Here is a 27,893-nt window from a genome sequence, read left to right as displayed (position 1 = left end):
AGCCATCAGCATTTCCATATTCAACACCAAAGTCGCCACTACCGCGGCCAAATCAGGTCTCAGAGGGGGCTCCGGAGAACTGGGGGCCCCCACCAGGGCTGGAGGAAATTTGCTATCCTGAGAATCCATGCTCAGGTGAGAAAAATCAGGACAGTGCAAGAATCAGGTGCTGTCCCCTTAAAAGCGCTGCGAGTGCGCAGCCCACCGCTCCAGCTATAGAATAGAAAAAAGACCCCAAACAGGAAGGAGACAAAACTGAGCCAGAAGCAACAGTACAGAGACATATTGAGAGCAATAACCTGCAGAGCCCCCGCAGAGTGTTGCCACTGCTGTCCTGCTTCAGAGGAAAGAGGAAGTGCTGTGAAAGTAGGCTGAACTATTCTTCTGCATGTCCCAGGGAAAATGGCTGCCCCATAGAAATGTATGGGAGGCTCCACCAAAATGGCCGCCGACATGCGGCCGGACTGACCGATCGGTCACCGCAAAAATGGCGGCGATTGGCGCCAATGCAGCATGTAGATTCGCCCATAAAGAAGCTCACATGCTTGCCCAGTGTGTAACAAATGGCGGACCGCGCGGTATTACCCCGCCGCGGTCCACACACAGTCTGTACCCCCAAACACCTAAGTGACCCAGGGAAGGGGACCTCGCAAACACACACACAGCGCCGCAGCGCATGTACAAGCGAACCCCGCAGGGATCGCAGCAGGGGGTCACACAAGGCACAGACATGGGGAACACACAGCAACCAGGACTGCCACCCCACACAGAGGCACCACACAGAAGCACTTACCTGCACCCGATGGCGTGGGGAGCCTCACAGAACGGAAAGCCGCTGTCCTCATCTGACAGGGAATGCCATTTGCTAGGGACATTGCACTGCTGAGCCGCAGATGTGTCCGGTGAGGTAGCCACCTCACAGCTGCATCCCTGGAGCGAACAGGGATGGGTCGTTCATAGGGCCAGGGCGAACCATAGCTGAACGCTCGATGGCGGGCTGGGGGTCCATCTGACCCTCTGTGCCCTGGAGACCCAGGGCGGCCAGTCCGAATCCCAGCACCGCATGATCATCTTCGTCCGAAGAGTCGACTAAAAACTAAAGCTGATCAAATAAACAGCTAGTAAAGAAAGAAAAAACTGACATTTTTCAATAAAATCAAATAAAAAGGAAGATAGGCTGAGCCCGAAGCCCCAGCACAGGGAAAGCCTAACTACTCTTGATGCTAGGCAAATTAAAACTGAGTTGGGAGTGGACACTGCAGGGGGGTATTGACCAGATGGGACAGCCCCCAGGGGTGTATACATGCAAATGCCTTTTGTTTTTAACTAAGTCTATATGCCTAGCTACTCCTGCGGAGCAGATGACAATACCCAATAGTGATGACTTAGAGGAGGCGGCGACTGTCGGAGGACGTAAGAGAAGATATGGTTTGCTGATAATAATCATTAATATTCGTACAATTACATCAAAGCCTTAGAAAATGGCTCTTTGGAACTGACTTTTTCCATGACGGATGGTGATAACTGTCAACCCTAAGTATGAATTACGATTAGTGGTTTTGAAAAAGGTAGTTGTCTCCAAAAAGTGCCATTATTAGCTCTAATGCCCTGAAAATTGATTGATTCAGTACTGGACTCACACTGAAGCAATATGCCTTGATCATTGTCATTAAGTCCAGCAATGAACCCACTCAAGGAATCATGGTCACCCTGCCAAAGGAGGAGGATGTCATCTATGTAGCGACCCCAAAACAACATTTCGGGGCTCCGATCAGCATAGATGACACCCTCCTCCCATTTAGCCATAAACGAATTGGCCATAGAAGAGCCGCGATTGAGCGGTGTTTGGATGTCAACAGCTGGTTGGGTATTTTGCCATAAACGCTTGTTTATGACATTCGAAAGGTAATCGTAGCCATCTATTTCAAATAAATTTCTTTTATTAACTTGAGGGGCTTCACTATGGTAGTGTTTTTTGTTTACACACTTTTTAGCCACCATAAGACCCATTGCCTATTGATGTTTACTCTCCTCCTGTGATGATCAATTTTACTCACCTGCTTGCTTAAGCGCATGAGACCATTATAATTTTTGGTCCTGCTGATTCGGTAAGAGGCGTGTGTTGGAGGGTGTTGGTGGTGGCGATCCCTTCTATTGTCTTCGTTTGCACAGCACTTTTCTGAAAGGATTGATGCACTAAATCTCTTTGGACTATTTTTTCATCACATACTTTATCAATTTTGTTTACATAATTGAAGATTGTTTTATTCGTGTGCACGGTCACCCACGTGTCACACACTTATTGGTTTACTTACTATTTATCACTTTAATGCTGCTTTATTTTGTTTTTAATTATTGTTTAGCTGGTATCAAAGTTTTTACGTGGCTGCTTTTTGCTTTTTATTACAACTGAGCGCGGATTTATCTTGTTTTGTTTGTATGTGTATGGTGACCTTTAGATATTAAGCAGTTTGCAGCAGCAGAAGGAAGACTTCCTGGGGTCCCAGAACAAAGCCCAAAATTATGGTGTATCTGTTTGAGTCTCTGAGGGATAGACGTCATGCACAGGAAAAAAAAAAAAAGCAGAAGACCATGCAGAATCAATGTAATGGCATTCCCAGGACCTGGGTTGCTGGGCACAGCCTCCCTTTGAGAATTAGAAGAGGCGACTGCATGCACTTGAGGTTGTGTAAAGTACATCCATGTGAACTGTTGTATTATATGTTCTAAATGCAGATAGTGTGTGTTTAGAGCAAATGTCAGTGTTAATGGGGGAGCTTTACACAATCCCTGGTGTCAGTGGCGTATCATCCATGTGTGCATGGTGTTCACTGAGAGGGGGGTCCCACTGTGACCCACGCTGCACACATGGATGGTCCCCTGGTTCACATCTGGAGATGATCGTTGCGGCGGGAGGGACAGCTGTGAGCACCAATCTCCCTGCATGACTTTTCAGCTGACAGCTGCTTCTCCACCTCTCCTTCCCATGGCTTGCCAGCTGAAAAGCCATGCAGGGAGATCGGTGCTCACAGCTGTCGCTCCTGCCGCTGTTTCCTGTGTCCTCCTCCTCTGCCCCCCTGTGTTCCTCTGGCCCCCTGTTCTCCTCTGGCCCCCCTCCATGTCCTCCTCCTCCTTCCCCCCCATGTGCTCCTCTGGCCACTCCTCCAGCCCCCCTATCCTCCCCCTTCCGTGTCTCTTGTCCTCCTCCTCCTCCAACCGGAACCCAGAATAATCTATTGCATGTGACGTCATCCTGGCTCCTCCCCCCCTCTCTCCCTCCCTCCCTCCCTCCACAGAAGTGTCATTGCTGGATTAACATGCACCGGTGGCCTGGCTGCGTCCGGCGCTGTTCCCCTCTCATTGGATGGTGTAGCCTCAGGAGGCGGGCGCTGCAGCACATCAACGTGCCACCCCACCCACGCTCTCCCCCCTTCCTCAGGATTTGTAGCTCTGTCACCTCCCCCATGGGCGGGTGTAGTGCTGCTCTGTGCTGACACAGACATCGCTGCAGCTGTCATCACATCCCTCGGATGAGACAGAGTCTGCTTCAGGAAATGAGCTGTGAGGGGAGGAGGGAGGGGTGGTAGGAGTGCTCGGAATGTGAGAGACCAGCCTGTCATGCTTAATGTAAGTGAGGGGTGAGTGGGTGCATAGAAGTGGCACCTTCCCCACCTCTGCTGTACCTCCAGTCTGTGTGTGCCTATCACATTGGGGCTTTTTTCTGTCTAGTTCTTCCTGAGATTTCCCTATAACTTTCCCACCTGAAAACATCCACTTTTCTGCAAGTAGTATACTTGTAGATAGAATGCTTTCCTTTTTTTTTCCCTCATTGATGACCTAAATTCTATCTAAGTTGCTGCCAAAAGACTCACCAATGATTTGTTAAAGTGATACTAAAGGGTATTCTTTTTTTCTATAAAATAAAAAAGATTTCATACTTACCTGCTGGCCATCTCTTGTACCATGTCTGCAATCTCTGACCATCTCCTGTACTATGTCTGCAGTCTCTGAGCATCTCCTGTAGTATGTCTGCAGTCTCTGAGCATCTCCTGTACTATGTCTGCAGTCTCTGACCATGTCCTGCACCATGTCTGCAATCTCTGACCGTCTCCTGTACTATGTCTGCAGTCTCTGACCATCTCCTGTACTATGTCTGCAGTCTCTGACCGTCTCCTGTACCATGTATGCAGTCTCTGGCCATCTCCTGTACTATATCTGCAGTCTCTGACCATTTCCTGTAGCATGTTTGCAGTCTCTGACCATCTCCCATAGTATGTCTGCAGTCTCCGACCGTTTCCTGTATCTTGTCTGCAGTCTCTGACCGTCTCCTATACTTTATCTGCATTCTCTGACCATCTCCTGTAGTATGTCTGCATTCTCTGACCATCTCCTGTAGTATGTCTGCAGTCTCTGACATTCTCTTGTATAATGTCTGCAGTCACTGACCCTCTACTGTAGTGTATCTGCAGTCTCTGACCCTCTCCTGTATTGTGTCTGTGGTCACTGACCCTCTCCTGTAGTGTGTCTGTGGTCTCTGACCCTCTCCTGCAGTGTTTAGGGGGGAGCCTGGAGCTCCTTTTTAAGTTGTTGTCTGCTTGTCTGCTGTGTTTAGACTTTGCTACATGCAGGGAGTGTTTTTTTTTTTTTTTTTAAGAACAGATAAAATAAAAAAATGGAGTTCTTATGACTGCTTGAAATTTTTTGATTAAAACCATATGTGTTAATCTTGATGCATCGCGGAATCAAATCTAATGGAATCATTGATATGATAATCGTAATCAAATCGAACCGTGAGGCCAGTGAAGATGCGCACCTCTAGTGTTTACTCTATTTCAGTTAATGAATGAAGGGGAGCCTCTGTATCCTGTTCATTCATTTTCATTGCTGAGGCTGCTTAGAAAGGGACTGGGGAATCTCTGTCCTCAGTCCCTTTCTCTATCTCATTTTAGATCCCTGATATCTCACCAAAGCCAACCAACAGGGCTGATAAAAAAAACTACAATAAAAAAATGAAATTGTAAAAAAATCCCAAAAAATAAAATTGTAAAACATTATATAAAATTAAAACTACTAACACCACTCCCCCCTGCCCTACCAACACTGTCCACTGGCCTAACCCCCTCCCCCCAAAAAGCATTGTGAAAAAAAATGAAAAACAAATTAAATTAAAAAAATAAATACATAAAAACTACTGACACCATCCACTGCTCTACTGACACCGTCCACTGCCCCATACCCCCACTCAACCACCCTCTTTCCCAGAAGCACTGTAAAAAAAATAAAAAATTAAATAAAACAAACAACAAAATTGTAAAAAATAATAGATAAAGTGCGCATGCGCGTCGCCTCCGATATGGACGTCTGAACCCGGAGCTTCGCGCCGCCTCAGCCACTAAAGCCCGCATAAGTGAGCAGACTAGGTCGGGAGCGGCTCACCCACTTTAGATCCCGGAACGCCTTCTCCACCTCCCCAGATGTCCGGGATCCCTGCCAGACGGGACCTCACGCCGCAATTAGATTCCTGCCCACAGATGCCTGGGGCCTCCAAGATGGCGGGGCCAGACCCACGAGGAGGAATAACAGTGGGGGAGACTGACTCCATTGCAGATCAAGCTGCACTTTCTTTACTTTTTTTTTTTTTTTTTTTACTTTCTTTACAACCACTGCTGTCAGGCACAGTGAGTACGGGGGCCGTGCCCTTCCCATCCCCTGCATCCACCGAATCCCTGATAGAGAGATCACTGGGAGGCTTTGCATTAACTCCATTAGGGGACTTAACACCTAGCCCCATCCTGGCTGATGCAGATGCACTTGCATTCTCTCCATGTCCTACAGATTTAACCTCCCTGATGTCTTCCTTTTCTAAAATGCTGGCGAGGGGACTTGCCAGCACTGCAACTCAAATCACTACCTCAATCCATAAGGCTATCATACAACTAGGAGGCCGTATTGAGTTGATTGAAAAGAAAACTGACCAGACCATAGCTCGTATGAATCAAAATTCTGCCCGCATTCAAGAACTACAGGACCAACTTGACTTTACCACCTCTAAATTAGATGATCTGGAGAATAGATCACGACGTTATAACTTCAGGATTAGGGGACTACCTGAATCTATTAAAGATGTCCACACAGCAGTCCGCACATTCCTCAAGGACCTTATCCATAACATCGCTGATAACCGCCTGGAACTGGATGGAGCTCATAGAGCCCGCCAACCGCCACATGCTAATGGTCTTCCTAGAGACATCATTGTCAAGCCCCATTATTACGCTGTGAAAGAGGAAGTAATGCATCTCTCTCGCACGGCGGATCAGCTTGCTATTCAAGGATCCCCCATTCAAGTCTTTGTGGATCTTTCCCCCTACACCATACAGTGGAGAAGATCTCTGAAACCGCTTCTCCTAATCCTGACCCAGAAAAATGTTCCCGATCGCTGGTCCTTTCCATTTCGTCTGAACTTTTCCCTCCACAACAAATCCTATGGTTTCTCATTGTTTCAAGATGGTGAAAAAATTCTACTACAATTGGGTCTCATCTCCCAAGATCATCTGCCTTCTTCTCAACAGAGGGGCCTGACTGCATCGAAACGCCCATCGCTTCCAAGCCCTTTGACCCCCCTGTGGGTTAAGCAACAATCCAAGAGATCTACAGAAGCAAGACCACTCTGATTGGACCCTCATGGAGGAATTCTTGTGACCTCTGTTTTTTTTTTTTGCTTTGTAATCTCCAATTATGAAGCCCTAGTTCTTAAATGATTTGAGAACTCTCCCACCACTTTAATACACGTAATTGTTACTGGTTACCTTTTCATAGGGCGGCTGAGGCGGTTGCCATGCGCCTCAATTAGTCTTTGCGCGGAATATTAGTTCTGCACTTAGACTCCTTGTTGCCCTATTTTCTGGAGGTCACCCCTCTTCCCTCTTTTTTGGGACTCCAGGAAATTAGTTGGAGCGGCTTCCCTATCCCGACAGGGACCTGGGAACTCGGTCTCCTTGTTTGTCTTTGTTTGTTGTTTTTGTATTTTTTGCTATTGAGGGCCCACCAAGATTTTTGGTGCATTCTATGTACTCCAATGGTACTTATGATATTTGTTCTCTTCTTCTTCTTCTTCTTCTTCCCTCTCTTCTCCCCTCTTTATTCTTCTGATTTCTCTGCATGTCTCCGATGGGGTTCCGAATCGAACCGTGAGGCCAGTGAAGATGCGCACCTCTAGTGTTTACTCTATTTCAGTTAATGAATGAAGGGGAGCCTCTGTATCCTGTTCATTCATTTTCATTGCTGAGGCTGCTTAGAAAGGGACTGGGGAATCTTTGTCCTCAGTCCCTTTCTCTATCTCAATTTTGATCCCTGATATCTCACCAAAGCCAACCAACAGGGCTGATAAAAAAAACTACAATAAAAAAATGAAATTGTAAAAAAATCCCAAAAAATTAAATTGTAAAACATTATATAAAATTAAAACTACTAACACCACTCCCCCCTGCCCTACCAGCACTGTCCACTGGCCTAACCCCCTCCCCCCAAAAAGCATTGTGAAAAAAAATGAAAAACAAATTAAATTAAAAAAATAAATACATAAAAACTACTGACACCATCCACTGCTCTACTGACACCGTCCACTGCCCCATACCCCCACTCAACCACCCTCTTTCCCAGAAGCACTGTAAAAAAAAAAAGAAAAAAATTTAATAAAACAAACAACAAAATTGTAAAAAATAATAGATAAAGTGCGCATGCGCGTCGCCTCCGATATGGACGTCTGAACCCGGAGCTTCGCGCCGCCTCAGCCACTAAAGCCCGCATAAGTGAGCAGACTAGGTCGGGAGCGGCTCACCCACTATAGATACCGGAACGCCTTCTCCACCTCCCATGATGTCCGGGATCCCCGCCAGACGGGACCTCACGCCGCAATTAGATTCCTGCCCACAGATGCCTGGGGCCTCCAAGATGGCGGGGCCAGACCCACGAGGAGGAATAACAGTGGGGGAGACTGACTCCATTGCAGATCAAGCTGCACTTTCTTTACTTTTTTTTTTTTTTTTACTTTCTTTACAACCACTGCTGTCAGGCACAGTGAGTACGGGGGCCGTGCCCTTCCCATCCCCTGCATCCACCGAATCCCTGATAGAGAGATCACTGGGAGGCTTTGCATTAACTCCATTAGGGGACTTAACACCTAGCCCCATCCTGGCTGATGCAGATGCACTTGCATTCTCTCCATGTCCTACAGATTTAACCTCCCTGATGTCTTCCTTTTCTAAAATGCTGGCGAGGGGACTTGCCAGCATTGCAACTCAAATCACTACCTCAATCCATAAGGATATCATACAACTAGGAGGCCGTATTGAGTTGATTGAAAAGAAAACTGACCAGACCATAGCTCGTATGAATCAAAATTCTGCCCGCATTCAAGAACTACAGGACCAACTTGACTTTACCACCTCTAAATTAGATGATCTGGAGAATAGATCACGACGTTATAACTTCAGGATTAGGGGACTACCTGAATCTATTAAAGATGTCCACACAGCAGTCCGCACATTCCTCAAGGACCTTATCCCTAACATCGCTGATAACCGCCTGGAACTGGATAGAGCTCATAGAGCCCACCAACCGCCACATGCTAATGGTCTTCCTAGAGACATCATTGTCAAGCCCCGTTATTACGCTGTGAAAGAGGAAGTAATGCATCTCTCTCGCACGGCAGATCAGCTTGCTATTCAAGGATCCCCCATTCAAGTCTTTGTGGATCTTTCCCCCTACACCATACAGTGGAGAAGATCTCTGAAATCCTGACCCAGAAAAATGTTTCCGATCGCTGGTCCTTTCCGTTTCGTCTGAACTTTTCCCTCCACAACAAATCCTATGGTTTCTCGTTGTTTCAAGATGGTGAAAAAATTCTACTACAATTGGGTCTCATCTCCCAAGATCATCTGCCTTCTTCTCAACAGAGGGGCCTGACTGCATCGAAACGCCCATCGCTTCGAAGCCCTTTGACCCCCCTGTGGTTTAAGCAACAATACAAGAGATCTACAGAAGCAAGACCACTCTGATTGGACCCTCATGGAGGAATTCTTGTGACCTCTGTTTTTTTTTTTTGCTTTGTAATCTCCAATTATGAAGCCCTAGTTCTTAAATGATTTGAGAACTCTCCCACCACTTTAATACACGTAATTGTTACTGGTTACCTTTTCATAGGGCGGCTGAGGCGGTTGCCATGCGCCTCAATTAGTCTTTGCGCGGAATATTAGTTCTGCACTTAGACTCCTTGTTGCCCTATTTTCTGGAGGTCACCCCTCTTTCCTCTTTTTTGGGACTCCAGGAAAATAGTTGGAGCGGCTTCCCTATCCCGACAGGGACCTGGGAACTCGGTCTCCTTGTTTGTCTTTGTTTGTTGTTTTTGTATTTTTTGCTATTGAGGGCCCACCAAGATTTTTGGTGCATTCTATTTACTCCAATGGTACTTATGATATTTGTTCTGTTCTTCTTCCCTCTCTTCTCCCCTCTTTATTCTTCTGATTTCTCTGCATGTCTCCGATGGGGTTCCCCCGTTCCACAGTCATCCTTCCTCTCCTGGCTTCCCGCACGTTTCCACACCAGACAGCCTGGCCGAGAACTCCTACTCATCTGGCGGGGTAAGTACCTTTTAGTTTGGGATATAGCTCACCTCTCTGATCCATCATGACGATATCACCCACACCCTCCCACCTTAACGTAGCCTCGCACAACACGCAGGGTCTTAACTCTCCTGTTAAGCGACGGAAGATTTTTCAGATGTATCATTCCAAAAAAATTGATGTTGTCTTTCTGCAAGAGACACACTTCCCTGATAGCTACCGCCCCTCTTTCCTACATCATAGATATGACAAATTCTACCTTGCCAATGCTAACAACAAAACCAAAGGGGTTGCAATCTGTCTAGCCAGACATCTTCACTTTTCCCTCTCCAAACTGGTCACAGATCCTGATGGTCGCTACATTCTTGTCTCGAGCATTATAGATGGCTCTCGCTATACCTTAATTTCATATTACGCCCCGAATAGGGGTCAAGCACAGTTTTTTTCTGACTTACTACTCAAACTCTCACCCCTCTTCGAACGGCTTTGTAGTTCTAGGCGGTGACACGAACCTAGCGTTGGACCGCACAGTGGATAACTCGACACTTAGGGCCCTTAAAAATAAACACCTCCCTATACAAAGCACGAAAATTGCTAAATCTATCTACGCCTCTAACCTCACTGATATTTGGAGAGAGTTAAACCCCAAAACTGAAGACAATACTCTCTACTCGGCCCCACATCGTACATATTCGTGCATTTCATTAAACCTTCCACCATCCCTCTTGCTATGAAATCTACTATCAGAGACACGGCACTTTCAGACTATGCACTGGTTACGCTCCCCATATCCAAGACACGGTACTTGGACAACACTTTTCGGTGGCGCCTTAACAAATCTATATTGAGCAATCAATCCCATTGCACACTTATTGATAATTCCCTTCGAGAATACTTTCTCACTAACGATACTGAGGAAGTATCCCCCGCAAGTCCTATGGGCGGCACACAAACCCTCTATCAGGGGTCGCATAATCCAACTCTCATCACAACTCAAACGGGATCCTACGCAGCAGGTATCTACTCTAAACTCTGCCTTCTTGGCCTTGTCGAAGCAACATAAAGCCAACCCCTCTGCAGCCACCCTTGCCCAACTAGACTCTGCCCAGCTAGAGCTGAATCTAGCGCTCACTACTGAAGCTGAGAAGCAGATTAGATGGTCGGGGGCTCGCCTCTACCATCAACGAGACAAAATAGGTTCAAAATTTGCTGCTAAAATTACCCCTAAACATCACGCCACTTCTATTCCCAAAATCCACACTAAACAGGGAGACCTTACCCAACATCCCCATAAGGTCCTAGCAGCATTTCAGGAATTCTATTCCGACCTCTATTCTGCTTCCGATACACCCTCTGGGCTTTTGGAGACCTTCCTGGAGGATATTCCGCTCCCCACACTGTCCCTCGATCACTCTGAATCCTTAGAAAAACCAATCTAGGAATCAGAGATCCTTATGGTTATAAAATCCCTGAAACTCCGTTCTGCCCCAGGCCCTGATGGATTCTCTAACCTTTATTACAAAAAATTTGGCATGGTCCTCGCCCCCTATATGGCCCGTTTCTTTAACTCTCTCTGCGATGGTCACAGCCTAGATAAGGACCTAAATTCTGCTATCATCTCATTAATCCCTAAACCGGGTAAGGACCCGAGCGAAGTCAGTAATTACCGACCCATTTCCTTGATTAACAACGACCTCAAGATCCTTACTAAAGTTTTGGCCAATCGGCTATTCTCTTTTATAGTTCGCTATGTCCACATAGACCAAGCTGGGTTCATCCCGGGCCGTCAGGGCACTGATCAGATCTGGAGGGCCATAGACATAATTTCTTTACTCCAATCTCAATGGGATGGGGGTAACAAACAGGCAGGCTATCTCCTTTCGATTGAGCTACACAAGGCGTTTGATTCGGTCAGGTGGCCGTATCTGTTTGAGATATTGAAAAGATGGGGCTTCGGCCCAAATTTCAGAAGCTTGCTTCAATCACTTTACTCCTCACCTGTTGCCCAGGTTCGTATAGCTGGACAGTACTCTACTCCCTTTCCCATCCGGCGGGGTGCGCGGCAAGGCTGCCCGTTATCTCCGATTATATTCGCTATTGCAATAGAGACGTTAGCCATCGCGATTCGGAGGCACCAAGATATTAAAGGGGTCACTTAGTGACTCTCAGAACACAAATGCGCTCTCTTCGCGGACGATCTCTTATTGTTCGTCACCTCCCCCCTCACCTCCACGCCCAACATACTCAAACTACTACGGGATTTTGGACATATCTCAGGCTTACAGGTGAACATGCCCAAATCTACGGCTCTAAATATCTCTGTCCCCAACAGCCTCGTGGATAACCTTCGTTCATACTTCCCCTTTACTTGGAACACTCATTATATTCCTTATCTGGGCATTAATCTTCCTAATACTATTGACAGGCTTTATTCAGTGAACTATCCCGGAATGTTCAAAAAATTGGAAGCAGACCTCAGAACATGGGCTAAAATGGAACTTTCCTGGATAGGCAGAATCAACACTGTCAAAATGACACTATGCCCCGCATCCTTTATCTCTTCAGGTCGCTCCCTATCCCTCTTAAAAAATCGCAACTAGCACACTTACAATCTAAAATTGTACGCTATTCTTGGGGGAATAAAGGCCATCGCTGCGCGAAATCTATGCTATTCCGTAAGAAAGAAGATGGAGGGCTTGGTCTTCCAAACTTGTGGTGGTACTACCAGGCGGCTCAACTCTCCCAAATATCTATGGTATATGTTAAATGCCCAAAACTGGACTGGGTCCAAACGGCAAGCGGTTCCACACAACACTATTGATTATCGCATTTGGTGCAATCCTAAAAACAGACCTCCCGTTCTTGCCCCGACACTATCTCATTCTCTTCATCTCTGTGATACGCTACATAAGCAACCCTCCCTGGTCTCAGTTCTGAGACCTTTGACTCACTTATTCCACAACCCAAATTTTCCCCCTGGCATGGACATTGGAGCCTTCAAGTGGTGGCTCAACAAGGGCCTCTTTAGGATCGGACACTTCTTCAACAGACTAGGCTCCCTCACGCAAGGTCATTGCACTAAGCTACTTAAAATGCCCCCTTCTGAAATTTTTCGACATTCACAAATCTCTCATTTCCTACACTCCCTGTGGCACGACAAAAACAAACCCCGTTCCCTGACACCCTATGAAAATTGGTGCTCTAATATAATGGATCAGAGAGGTGGGATCTCCATCATTTATGCTTCCTTGGCGGAAGCCACAGACAAACCTTCCTATGTCCGCTTATGGGAATCTGATCTAGGATCGGAAGCCACCCAAGACATATGGTCCCTAAACTTTCAACGCTCCTTTAAGGGCGTCCTCAATGTCTCCCTGATTGAGGCTAATGTGAAAGTTTTCCTTAGATGGTACAGGGTCCCGGCCAGGTTGGCTACCATGTTCCCCAATACATCCCCCTTATGTTTCAGAAACTGCGGCTTGGTGGGCTCCATGTTTCACACGTGGTGTTCCTGCCCAAGAGTTAGATCTTTCTGGAACAAGATTTTCCACCTGTTGCGGAAAATCTCGGGATTAGCTATACCCCAAGACCCCAAGATTGCTCTTCTCAACTTTAAAATTGACAAGGCCCCTAAACATATGTCTAGGCTCCTCTTTTTCATTTTGTTAGGAGCCGAAATGACACTTGCTAAGTCTTGGAAGCGGGAGGGAAAGAAAAACTAGCCAGTATTCTTCTCGACAGGGAACATCTATTTGAAGCAGTTTGGGAACCTTGGACTGCCTACACTAAGACCCCACTATTCCCAGGACAATTTACACCCACCCACGGATACCCCTGAGGAGACTTGCCCTGCCTTCGTCTCCTGATCTCCTTTTCCCTCTCTTTCTTTCCCTCTCCGTACTCACCCTAGTTCCTCCCCCCTTACTATCATTTCCTTCTCTTTCTCTACAATACCTTTGTTCTGACTTTATGGATCTTCTCGATTTCTTTTATTTCAACTTATCCAGCCGCAGTTGACTGCACACTACACAGCTCCGCTGGCCCCATCAAGGGTTTAACTGGGTTTTTCAATCGCCTCCCACAGCTGACTCCTTTAATATTATGGCGTACAGCTTCCTGGCACGGAACCTTTCAACCTTCATGAACATTGAGAGGACTACTTTATTAGTTTCCTGGCACAATTAGTCCCCAATAAGGGTGCCTGGACCGTTAGATGGTTTGTTACTTACGTTATATGTCTTCCTCAATCTCTCAGGTTTGCGTGACTTCACAGTACAAATTCCTTTTGTTATGCTGTACACGCCATATTCACACCATGTTTTACCTTGTTGTTATTCTCAACCAACTGTGCAATTTGATGCTTTCTTGTTCATTTATGTTTAAAACTAATAAAAATCTTTGAAAACTAAAAGTAAGGGTCCCAGCACTGGATACTGAACACCACTAATAAACTTAAATATTTTTCCAGAGCCTCTCCCTTCCTCTGGAATGCTCTACCTCAACCTGTCTGGCTATCTCCTACTCTAGCTGCCTTCAGGCAATCCCTGAAAACGAATCTCTTCAGGGAAGCCTATCACACCTCCAAGTAATCTCAGACCTCTTCAATCAGCTCATTCCCCACGATTACAAACTTTTGTACTACCTGCTCCACCTTATTAGATTGTAAGCTCTTCTGAGCAGGGCCCTCCTAATCCTTTTGTATTTTATTGTATTGTAACTGTATTGTCTCCCTTTTTTTATTGTAATGTGCTGCGTAAATTGTTGCCGCTATAGAAATGAATAATAATAATAACCGGTTATGGTAAAACTTTTTATCCATAACAACCACACCCCCACCCTTATCAACTGGACGTATGATGATCTAATTTCTCTTTTCTAGTGATTCATACCCTCTATAATATAATCTGGATTAACTCTCTTTTTTAGGGTTGGATTATCTATATCTTTTAAAACCAAATTTTAAAAACCTTCAATATGATGCTCATGACTATTCTGGTGATTAAAAATAGACATGTTGAGCAATCCACTATCGATCTGATTGGGATTCGCAACAACTGGGATAAGCAGGATGGCTAAAAAAAATATTTCTTCATATTAAGGTTACTTGTATATTTATGTGGTTTCTTTGGGGCACATCTAAGACCCAAATTAGGTATATTTAATTCTTTATGGTTCAATTCACTTTTACTTAAAGGGTAACTCCACTTTAGTGTGGGGAAAAATAGCAAATAAAGAAAAAATAATGTAGCATATACAATTGTGACGCAAATCATATTGTAATTGAATGCTATTAACCACTTCCATACAGAGCAGTTTGACACCCTTCCTGCCCAGACCAATTTTCAGCTTTCAGCACTCTCACACTTTGAATGACAATTGCTCAGTCATGCTACACTGTAACCAAACAAATTTTTTATAATTTTTTTCACACAAATAGAGCTTTCTTTTGGTGGTATTTGATCACAACTGGGGTTTTTTTTTTTCGTGATATATGCAAAAAAAGAGCAAAAATTTTGAAAAAAAAACACTTTTTTTAGTTTCAATTATAAAATTTTGCAAAAAATTAATTTTTCTTCATACATTTGGGCCAAAATGTATACTGCTACATGTCTCTGGTAAAATTAACCCAAATTAGTGTATAATATTTAGTCTGTGTGAAAGTTATTGAGTCTAGAAGCTATGGTACCAATTACTGAAAATTGATCACACCAGATGTACTGACTGCCTATCTCCTTTCTTGAGGCCCTGAAATGTCAGGACAGTACAAATACCGCCCAAATGACCCCTTTTTGTAAAATAGACAGTCCAAGGTATTTAGTAAGAGGCATGGTGGGTTTTTTGAAGTTGTAATTTTTTCCCACAATTCTTGGGAAAATTAAGAAAAAAATTTTTTTTTCTTTTTTTTTCCCACAAAGTTGTCAATTTATAAGCTATTTCTAACACATAGCATGTACACAGCAAAAATTACACCCAAAAATACATTCTGCTACTCCTTCCGAGTATGGCGATACCACATGTGTGAGACTTTTACACAGCCTGGCCACAAAAAGATACTCCACGTCCAAGAAGCACCTTCAGGCGTTCTAGGAGCATAAATACACATAAAACTTTCTTACTACCTATCACACTTTTCAAGGCCCTAGAGCACCAATGCAATGGAAAAGTCCACAAAATGACCCCATTTTGGAAAGCAAACACTCCAACGTATATTCTATGAGGCATTATGGGTCCTTTGAACATGTCATTTTTTTCCACAGGTTTTTGGAAAATGTGGGAAAAAAATGAAAACTTTTTTTTTTTACACAAAGTTGTCAATTTATAGGATATTCCTAACACATAGCATGTACACAGCAAAAATGACACCCCAAAATTCATTCTGCCACTCCTCCTGAGTATGGCAATACCACATGTGTGAGACTTTTTCACAGCCTAGCCATATAGAGGGGCCCAACATCCAAGGAGCATCATCATGCATCCTAGCCACTTGCCTAGGCCTATTTTTGACATTTGGTGTTTACAAGCTAAAATCAGTTGTTTTGCTAGAAAACTGCTTAGAACCCCCAAACATTATATATTTTTTTTGATATAAGATTGTATAATGATTATATTGAATTATTTGTGGAAATGTAATCAAGAAATATTCCCTTTGTTTCTTTTGTATAAATAAATAAAAAAAAAAAAAAAAAAAAAAGAAACTGGAAGCGAGGATTTTTTAACTTCCGGTTTCGGTTCTTTGTTTACTGACCTGGTACCAGCCAGTGAAGCAGTTGAACAGACCAATCTGTGTTTGATCTGGCTGCTTGAAGCTCAGAAGAGAGATCTGGGATCTAGTAGACCCCAGATCTCACAATAAAGATGACCTGTCATGATCCATGCTATCACAAGCACGTCCTTTGTTAGTAAAAAAAAAAAAGTTTTAATTAAAATAAATAAAAAATGCAAAGTGCCCCTGTCCTCCATGCTCGCATACATAAGTCCTGCACGCATATGTGAGTGGTGATCACACCACACATGTGAGGTAACATCACAAACGTCAGAGCGAGAGCAATAATTCTAGTTCAAGACCTCCTGTAAAACTCTAAACTGGTAACCTGTAAAGGCCATCAATTTACTCAGCGTAACATAATATTTTATATTTTAAATATTGGGTAACTAATTGTGTTTGTATGCAATAAAATTCAATAATGTGTATTTTTTCCCAAAAAATTGCGTTTTAAAAACAGTTGCACAGATACCGTGTGACATAAAAAAAAAAAAAAAATTGCAACACCTACCATTTTATTCTCTAGGGCCTCTGCTTAAAAAATTAAGTAAGACATTTTTTTAGCAAAAAAATGCAGATTTTTTTTCATGTATTTGAGAATTGTCAGAATTGCCCAGTAGCGAAGTCGTTAAAAACGGCCCTGAATACAAGTGATTAAAGGAGGGTCAGGGCACAATCACTTTTAAGAGGTTCTGAAGGTGCGTGTGGGGGTGTGGCTTTTTTTAGCCCAGCACATCCTCCTGCCTGCACGCCTGAGCTAAGGGCAGATAGAGTCGAGGAAGTAAATGATGCATGAATCATCTGCCCTTAGTTAACTTGACCACAGCTAGAAATGCTAGGGGAGTGTTTCTCAGCAAAAATAAAACATGGAGACCTGGATGGATGTGTGAGTTTGCTTTGAATATTAACCTCCCGGGTGGTATTCCCGAGTGTAGCTCGGGGTTATCTTTCAGTACTAAAAGCGGTAACCCCGATCTATACTCGGCATTACCCCATAAGCACACTCACCTTCCCTGCGATCCCCCGCCACGATCTCTGCCATCCTCACACTCTCTCCCTGCTCTGTGCTCGGCAGATGCCGGCACCTGAATTCCGGTTCCCTTCCCTGTGAGCGTTGCGAAGCAGGGGGGTGGAACTGGCGGCAAATTCAAAAATGTAAATACACTAAATGACATGATACAAAGCTGTGATCCTAACAGATTACACTGTATCGTGCCATTTCAGCACAGGATTGCACCTGGTGACTTTTCCAGTGCCCTGCCTGTGCTTTTCCAGTGCTTTGTGTCACATTTTAACGTGACGTGTGTCTTTTTGGCATGCAGCACCATGCTTATAGAGTTGGCATTTTTAAAATCACTACAAGACATTGGCAGATTTTAACTAGAGCATACACTAAAATAAGTGAATTTCAGACTGTGCAACTGTGGGTTTTTCGTAGAAACTGGAGTCTTCAGGAGATGTTAGTGAGAGCAGACTTTCAGAAAAACACCCAAGTAAAACAGAGAACAATTTTGGGTTCAAGAAGATGTACCAGATTTTCCACGTTTAAATTGTACCCAATGTAATTTAATGAGCAAGGGTAACACATTCATTCATCCAGGCAATGGACAGCAGTTTAAAATCAGAGGGCATTTTACCTGCCAGTTTATATATATGTAATACATGTTTTATTAGAAAGAGGATATGATCTGAGGTATACCCAGTGACAAACCTCCATCCCTATATGTACTGTGACAGGAAGTCAGGTAAATCTGTAGATGTAGTCACAGACAGGAGATACATTTCCACCTGGTTTGGAAAGTTCACCAATTACTATAGGGTGTTGGCTGCAGAGATAGCCAGCAGGAAGTTAAAAACCAATCAGCTGTTCAGAATGAGGAAATTAAGGCCTCTATAATTTGTCCAAAGGAAGTCTAAGGATTGCTGCCTCCTGTCGCCGTGTGGGCTGGGAGAAGAGGACAGTCAGATGTGTGTCCCCTGAAAGCTGTGTGAGCATGGGGAAGACCTCCTGAAGCGATGTGAAGCTGAGGAGGGTAACTTCTGTGAAGTAAACTGCAAGAATAAACCAAACTGTTGTTTGCAACCACTTCTCGGCTATCTCCCTGTGTAACTAACCCCCCCAAGGGGTCATCCACGCCTACCACCGAGCTAATGAATCCCACGTGGAGGTATGCATTGGGCAGAAGCAGAGATCCCTGCAAAGAAGTGCATATGTTTGATGAGCTTTTTCTGGTGCATGAGATTGCACAATCTATGTGTGCAGGAGAGAAGATCCTGAAAGAGAAAAAAACGTGTTTTAAAGAGACAGTGGTCTCAACATTTTTGATGGACTTTGTTTTGTCTGGTGCATGAGACTGCACAAACTGTGTGTACAGGAAAGGAGATCCTGCAAGAGAGAGAAAAACTACTAAGTTTTAAAGAGACAGTGGTCTCAAACTTTTTTTTGCTGTGAAAAATTTATTGTGGAGTAATTGAAGATGGGGCGATCAAAGCGCCTGAAAGATGCAAAGATAGCTGAAATGAGAGACCGGATTCTATGGATGGAGGGGATGCTACCGTCTGAACGAGCCCCATCCATGCCGGAACAGAATCTGCTAAAGAGAAAGGTTGTTGTCCCTAGCAACCCTGAAGCAAATGCAGATTTTCAGCGGAGCTTTGCAGCTCAACAAAAGGCTCACCAAGAGAGCATGGCAGGCTGGAAGCAGAGACGCCAGCAGCCAATGGAGGCAATAGGTTTGGAGGAAACCGAGTATGTGTGCAGGGCTGAGTTGGATGCCTTGCAGCGGAAAATGGAAGAAAAGGAACGAGCCCTGGAGTTGCTTAGGATGGAGCATAGAAACGTGCAGGCTCATGTGTTACAGTGGGAAGAATCCACTGCTCTTCTTTTTTCCGAGTTACAAAAACGTGGAGAGACTATAATGGAGAAAGATACCATCCTCATGGAAAAGGAAAATGAAATTCAGACTTTGCAGAAGCAAAGTATGTGTGAAATGTTGGAGTTGCGTAATCAGCTGGAAAAAAGTCTTCAGTCTTTGGAAGCTACCAAAATAGACCTGCAGGGGGTGCAGGAACAGAATGTCGCTCTGAAAATGACATTGTCTCTCAGCGACAAGGAGAAAAGTTAGAGAGAGGCTAAATTACTGAGTACTGTGTATGAGCTCACCACTTTGAGCAATGTGGTAGATGAATTACGTACGGACTGTGAAAGTTGGAAAGATGAAGCCCAACGTGTCCAGCAGCAGTTAAAGGAGAAAGAAGCCTGTGTGGCAGAATTACATTCTCATTCCCAGAAACTAGCCAATGAGGTGAAGGCTCTTATGCAGGGAAAAGGAGATTGTGAACATAAGAGGGAAAAAGTAGAGGCACAGCTGCAGGAATCGCAAGTCAAGGTGTCAGAAGGTGACCGATTGTGTGCTAAGCTGTCAGAGAAGGCAAACCGACTGCAGGTTGAGTTGGACAATGTCACAAATCAGCTTTCTCAAGCAGACAGCAAATCTGGAGAAATTGCGGAAAATTTTTCTATCTTGAAATCGCAGCTGCAAGACACGCAGGAACTCTTACAGGAAGAGAGGTGTCAATGGCTGAGTTTTAGCACAAAGCTCAAACAAATGGAAGATGAGAAAAATGGCTTCCTGGAACAATTAGAAGAGGAGGAGGAAGCAAAGAAAAACCAGAGCAAGTCGCAATATTGCAAGCTCAGATAGCGGATATAAAAAAACGCATGGAAGAAAGCGTGGGTGCATTAGAAAATGTTGAAAATGTGAAAAAGAAGTTGGATCAGATGCTTGGTGAGGAGAATCCTGTGTCTGCAAAATATGCAGAAGAACGCGACCGTGCAGAAACGGAGGCGCGTGATAAAGAGAGCAAAGCCCTGTTCTTGGCTCGCTCCTTGGAGGAAGCTCTAGAGTCTAAGGCTGAGCTAGAAAGAGTTAACAAACAGCTGTGTACAGAGATGGAAGATTTGGTCAGCTCCCAGGATGATGTTGGAAAAAGCGTTCAGGAGCTAGAAAAGTCTAAGCGAGCCTTAGAACAGCAAGTAGAAGAGATGAAGATTCTGTTGCAGGAACTTGAAGAGGAATTACAGGCAACAGAGGATCTGTCCCAAAGAGGGGATAGTGTGCCTGATGCAGTTTATAAAAGGATCAGTGTTTTGGGGTCTGTCCTGAGTGAGCCTCAGAAATGTGATGACATGTGGCTAGAATCACCCCTTTGGAATAAACCGTTCCTTCAAAAACTTCAAGCATTGGAAAATGTATCATTAGAGCTTCAGCAAACAAAGGAGCTGTGTAAGAAATGTGATGATTTCTCGGTTCAGGCTGAAAACCTAGTGGAGAAAACTAAAGCAAGTGATATAAAGCTGGGAGAAAAAAAAGCAAACACCACCTAGTGGAGAAAACTAAGGCTGTTGGTGAAAACGTGAAGCAAATGAATTTCAAGTGCCTTTCAGGGAATATTTCCAAAATGGAACTGGTGAAAGACAGGTGGCGGAAGGTTGATTGTGATCTTGAGATACATTCCATGTGGAGTTCAGATAGAGAAAAGGAACTAGGTGACCTTGAGCGGTCAAATAGTTCAGTAGAGATGCAATTCAATCGAGGCAAGGCAAGGAAATGCTGGGGGAGCTGCAGGGGAAAAGTGGTGCAATGGCAGAAGGTGCATTGAAGAAACCTGTAATAGACTGTGTTGCAGTTCCATGCTTCTTCACTGATGCAGAGAGGAGGTCTGTAATGGATACCACCCAGATCGCTGGGTTCAACTGTCTACGGCTAATTAATGAAGCTACTGCCTTTGACCCATATGATGGTGGAAGGAAAGTTGATAAAGTACAGACATTTCTTGAAACAAAGCTAAGTGAAGCAGAGGTTCTCAAAGTGTTGTGGAAATCATTTGTTGATTGCAGAGAGAGGCGTCTTAAGAATGTTGAAGACTTTAAGACTAGCAAAATTGAGTTGCCTATGGATCACGGTCCTCCATGGCCGATAGAACAGACGGTTATGCAGGACAAACTTGAGAAGGAGTGAAAATATTATCTCTAGGATACATCTATTTATTAATTATTATTAGAATATGAATTGCACCAATATGTGTACTGTATACAATTTTTATGTCAGTTCTCTATTATATATGTCTACATTTTATCTGCAATATGAATTATGAATTTTTATAAGTTTATGTCAATCATGAAATATGGAATAAATTACAAATTTGTGATTTTATAAGTGACCTTCCTCATTTAAAGTCCCATGACCACTGTTCCTTTTTTGTATGTACATGTTTTATAATGCCCATTTATTATATGTAGGGAAAACTACACAGAAAATGAAGGACCGTTTATCCCAACACAGGTGTTCCATTAGGAACAAACAGCCAGGACTTCCAGTAGCAAGATATTTCACTGAGTTTGATCATGAAGAAACTGCAGTTAATGATTTTGGAACAGGTTCTAAAAGATAGACAGGGTGGCAACAGGATTAGGACACTCAAGAAGTGGGAATTTGGTAAATCAGCAAGTTCTACAGTTACAACCTAGTGGTTTGAAGGACTATGATCTGAATTTGTTTTTATAAGATTTGTTACATTGTATATTTTTTGTATCCAGTTATTTTAACATTTTTATTTTTACTTTTAGATAATTGGGTTAATTGGTTTAAAGGAAAAGATCTGCTTTGTATATCAAACTCCTACTCATACCCTAGATCAGTGGTTCTCAACTCCGGTCCTCAGGACCCACTAACAGGCTAGTTTTTAAGTATCACCTAGGGGATATGCAGACTAGAATACTGCAATCACTGAGCAGCCAAATACATCACCTGGGATGTATTTCAGTTAACTTGCAAACCTGGCCTGTTAGTGGGTCCCGAGGCCCGGCGATGAGAACCATTGCCCTAGATGATTTCTTAATGGATGAAACGTGTCCGTTTGAATTAAGTGTTCTACTGTTTAATAAACTTCATGAGAGATGGTTTTACACTATGTGGAGGCTTTCTGTTTTTTATGAATGTTGGACTTCACAATCAAGTAAGAGGGCTGGTTGTTTGGAGTGATATGGTGTCAGATCCATAGATATTATCCTTTTGACCATTATCCTGGAAATATTCTACCTCTATGCTTGTCTGACTCATCGCTGCTGGCATTTGAGTCCATATATTTCGGTAAGAGTGTTTACTCTCTCTCCTGGGTGGAGGACGCACGCACATGTCATGGTGACTCCTGTAGTGGATATCAGTGGTCTCTCATAACTACTATCGGAATGGATCTGCTTTAGCTCTCTATACCTGGACTTAATGTTACACATTTGCTGTTTCATATCTACAGCTCCATCATATATGTGGACTTTTTTACATTCCTTTTGAATTCTTTGTACATATTTACTCAGCACTTTATACTTGTCATATGGTATTATGTAACCACTATATATATATATATATATATATATAATGTCTTTGTTTGGTATATTTGTTCTTAAGGTTTAGCGAAGCACTGATTTTAGATTTTGATTGATACACAATACCCTGTCAGGTTGTGGTGCTAGCAGCTGTCTTTGCTGAATGCCATTAGCGCAGTAGTTTTGTATGGATTTTATTATTTTTAGTTGTTTGGGGGCTTATCTTGATGGATTGTAGCCATTTCTGTCACATTCAACTTGACAAAAAATATGGTCATTGGAAATGTTGCTTTACTGCTAGTAACAGGTGGATTCCAAAAAAAACTAAAAAAAAAACCCTCCAAAAAAACCAAACTTCTTAATATGTAAAAAAGGGCATAAACTTATAACCAGTAATCTTGCAACTTCAGGCATCCCTGTCCTTTTTAGTTACCAATCTGCACCATGCAATAGAAATGGAGATATAAGTGTTCAGGTCCCAAATAGCGTCATATTTATGGCCAGGGCCAGGACAAGGAGTGAGCAGGAGGGGCGGTTGCCCTGAGCACAATGGTTTATTGCAGGGATGGGGGAACCCTGACCCTAACCCCAATGGAGGGGGGGGGGGGGCGCAGTTTGTCATCGTTGCCCTGGGCGCTGGATGGCCTTGTCCCGGCCCTGTTTACAACATATGAGATACTAAGAAGTTGTTGCCACCTATTAACCCTTACCTATGGCAAACTCTTGATTATACAACACGGATTCTTTAGCCAGCCATACATGGATCGAAATTCAACCAGTTCAGTATTTTGATCCATGTATGGGCACTATAGTTAAACAGAAGTTGATCTATCAATCAACTTCTGTGAAACTGCCCTGTTGGATTTTCCCTGTTCAATCAGCATGCTGGCTACAGCCTGCAACGCTGATCAGTGTATTCTGATGGTAAGAAAGTCTCTCCACTGTCAGTAGCTCAGTCGGGAGGATTCCCATATCCACATCGAGTGTGTGGATTAGGGAATCAAGTCAAGTTTTTTTCATTCAACCCGCTTCTTGAATGAAAAAAAACTGACTCATCAATGGTCTGCCTTGGTTAGCATATATTGCAATACATTTTCAAGCTGCCCAACTGCATTAAATTAATTCCTCTCTGGCCAGTTCCTTCTCTCTCTTGAGAATTTGCCAGCTCTTATTTGCTAAAATAGCTACTCTTGAGAGCAAAGGGTATAATCCTTGGCAGAACTTCTTGCCTGTGTATGACCTCTTTTGGTAGGCCTCAAATCTATCTCCGATTACAGCGAAGGCTCTGGTTTCTCTTTGTGGAGGTTCCGTTATACTATTGTGGAAAATTCCGTACGTAGCCTGTGACAACATAATGCCATACTCATCAGTTTCTTTTTATACTCTGTGTACTGACATGTGCATTATGCTACCCTGACCCCTGAGGTCTGTGTTAAACAATCCTCCTAAACCCTTGCACTCTTGGGTATGTTATGGATTCTTGAATCCTGCTTTGTTTTATGCACTCCTGACCTCTGCTCTCTGTATCTTACACACTCCTTCCTCTTGCATTCTGTGCTTTGCTTACCCCTGCACCATGCACCCTGTGTGTTATGCACTCTTGACCCTTTTACTCGGTGCAATAAGCACTCCTGACCTCTGCACTCTGTGCATTATGCACCCCTGACCCATGCACTCTGTGTCTTATGCATTTCTGACCCCTTTGTGATTTCTGTGCCATATTCACTCACATTTCAACCCCCCTTCACTGTGCACCCCCTTGATGTCCACACCACCTATTTTTCTCCTCTGGGTCCCCAAGTCTGAATTTCCCCCCTGGAAAAAAGTATCTACTGCCCTGATGGCTGTTATGGTATAAAGAGTGTAGAAAAAAATACAACCAGGCTGTTGGAAAATTTTCTCTCTATTAGTGCCGCCAGCTGTAGCCAGTGGTGCTGATCGGTGTATTCTGACATCAGACTACAACAGCTCAGCAGGAGGGATTCCCCCATCCACATCTAATGTGTGGATGGGGGAATAGAGTCATTTTCTGGTTTAGAAAAAAAAAAGGCTCATGTATGGCCAGCTTAAAGTGTTACTAAACCCATAAACTATATAACTAAACTATATCGGTCTCCAACAGTACACAGATCATAGAAATGCAGTAGTTTTAGTAAATATAAACTGCTAAATACCTTTCCTCATCAGTAGTATACAACACACTTCTGACTTCTATCAGTGTCCAGCCGAGCATTGATTAAAGCTTGTAGGAGGAGTTTTCATTCTGCTCTGACTTTCCTATGAGGCTGTATGACCACTGACTTTCTGTTTAGACAGTGGGGATTGGCCCTGTGCTAATCACATGCACCCTCCCAAAAAAACAAAAACAAAAAAAAAAACTTCTCTTGCAACACACACCAAACTTAGCATTTTTTGCTTGAAAATTACTTAGAACTCCCAAACATTATATATATATATATATATATTTAGCAAAGACTCTGGAGAATAAAATGGCAGTCGATGCAAATTTTTTTTGTCATGCAGTATTTGCGCAGCGGTCTTTTAAATGCAAATTTTTGGGAAAAAATACATTTCATTGAATTAAAAAAAAAAAAACGAAACAGTAAAGTTAGCCCAATTTTTTTGTATATTGTGAAGCATTATGTCACGCCAATTAAATAGAAACCTAACATGTTACGGTTTGAAATTACACACACTCGTTGAATGGCGACAAACTATAGAACTTACAAATGTTCATAGGCGACGCTTTAAAAAATTTTAACGGTTACCAGTTTAGAGTTACAAATTATTGCTCTCACTCTGGCGATGGCGGTGATACCTCACATGTGTAGTATGAACACCATTTACATTTGCTGGCGCAACTTATGTATAAGTTTTCTTTGGTGCGCGAGCTCACGGGGAGGAGGGCGCTTTAAACATTTTTTTTTTTTTTTTAACACTGTTTAAATCTGATCACTTTTATTGCTGCCACAAGCAATGTAAACATCCCTTGTAACAGTAATAAGCAGTGACAGGTACTCTTTATGGAGGGACCTGGGGTCTAAAAGACCCCAGACCCCTCCACTGCACTTCAAAGTATTCAAAATGGGGAATTTTGTTCCTCGCTGTCCCTTGTTTTATACTCTTTACAAGCAAAATACAGGTATGTTGGGAATTTAATTTGCCCCATAGAGGGAGCAATTCCATAGGGACACAGGCAGCCTTTTTAGTAATCTTTCCACCTGTAATTTGTAACTAGCGTCAAAATTGGCCTTAAAAAACATTAATGATAACCACAATACATACACTATATCAGGGGTGTCAAACTCAATTTAATCGCGGGCCGCATCAGCATTATGATTGCCCTCAAAAGGGCCAGTTGTATTTGTAAGACTAGATGTCCAGAGCATCCCCTACCCTTACATAAGACGTCAAGAGCCTCTCCACCATCAGAAGTTGAATCCCTCACCCTCCCTTCCATCACAGTGCACCCCTTTACCTTGTGCTGCTGCTGGGAAGCAGAAAGTACAGGGTCTGGAAGAGGACCGGAGGAAGACTGGAGCTCTCCTGCAGCTGCAGGAGAGGTGCGAGACCACATAAAAAGGCCTAGAGGGACAGATTTGGCCCACGGGCCTTGTGTTTGACACATCTACACTAATTTATCAAAAGTTTTGGGACACCTGCCTTTACACACACATAAACATTAATGACAAATTAGTCCGTAGGGTTCAATATTGAGTTGGCACCTTGTTTATGCACTGGTGCACAGGAACAGGAAGGGGCCATCCCCAAACTGTTCCCACAAAGTTAGGAGCATGAAATTGTCCAAAATGTCTTGGTATGCTGACGCCTTAAGAGTTCCCTTTACTGGAACTAAGGGGCCAAGCCCAACCCCTGAAAAACAACCCAACACCAGGGGAGGACTGGGAAGGGGGGCAGGGTGGCAATTGCCCCCCGGGCGGCTCTGATGCCATGTAAAAAGGCCGCACACAGGGCTGGATTAATGTAGGGGCCAGACACTGTATACAGCTGCTGGTCGCCGCTACACAATGTTATATGTGCAGAGCTTGAAGCTGTTATAGCTGCAAAGGGTGGGCTAAATCAGTATTAAACCCTACAGACTATGGCCCCTTTCACACACTCCGCCTGTCGGACGGAGTCCGTTTTTCTCAGCGGGGGATCGATCCGCCAATCCCCCACTGAGCAGACCGTCGGTCTGTTCTCATCCGATCCGATCCGCTGGACGGATGAAAAATAGGGTTTCCATCAATCCAGATTTGACGGATCGGATCGGATGTCAGCGGACATGTCTCTGCTGACATCCGACGCCCCATAGGGATGCATGGGGGGACCGCTCAGATCCGCCAAAAAAACAGACAGGCGGATCTTAACGGTCCGCCTGTGTGAAAGAGCCCGTAGACTGTGATGCCATTAAAATTCATGTGCGTGTAAAGGTAGTCGTCCTAATACTTTTGACATTATAGTGTATGTTAAAACAGCCATACCTGTTCAGATATTGCTTTTCTTTTTTTTTTTTGTTAACTGTGTTAACTCTGTGTTAGCTGCCTTATTTACTAAAAGGAGCCTACAAAATGACATCTGGGTGCCTTTTTATTCTATGGTGGGATTGCTGCATATCAGCTGTGAGTTTTAACCACTTCCGCACTGCTCACTAGAGCTGCACTGCGGCAAAGTGGCTCGATAACGTCTGGCGACGTAGTACTACATCACCAGACATTCCCCTCTCTCGGTGGCTCGCTCCCGCTGTATTCAGTCACAGCGGGAGTCGGGCCAGGGGAGGAGCGGCGGCGATCGCCGCTGCTCTTCCCCGATCGTCGGGGAATCGAGTGTGGAGATCCGCCTGCTTGTGTAAACACAAGCGGGCGGATCTCCTAAGTGACAGGCAGGGTCAGATTGCAGGGTTCAGCATAGCTGAACCCTCGATCTGTCCTTGTGTCACATAGTCCCCTCCCCCCACACACGTCAGTAAGCACCAGGCACCAATAAAAATTAACCCCTTCCCTGCCAGTGTCATTTTTACAGTAACAGTGCATATTTATAGCACTGATTACTGTATTAATGTCACTGGTACCCCCAAAAGTGTCAAAAATGTCAGTCAGGGGTCCGATCTGTCCGCCGCAATGTC

This window comes from Pelophylax lessonae (assembly GCF_965119305.1).
Source record: "Pelophylax lessonae genome assembly, chromosome: 4".
NCBI lineage: Eukaryota > Metazoa > Chordata > Amphibia > Anura > Ranidae > Pelophylax > Pelophylax lessonae.
The sequence above is the reverse complement of the archived record's forward strand: the minus strand, read 5'-3'. Positions refer to the sequence as shown.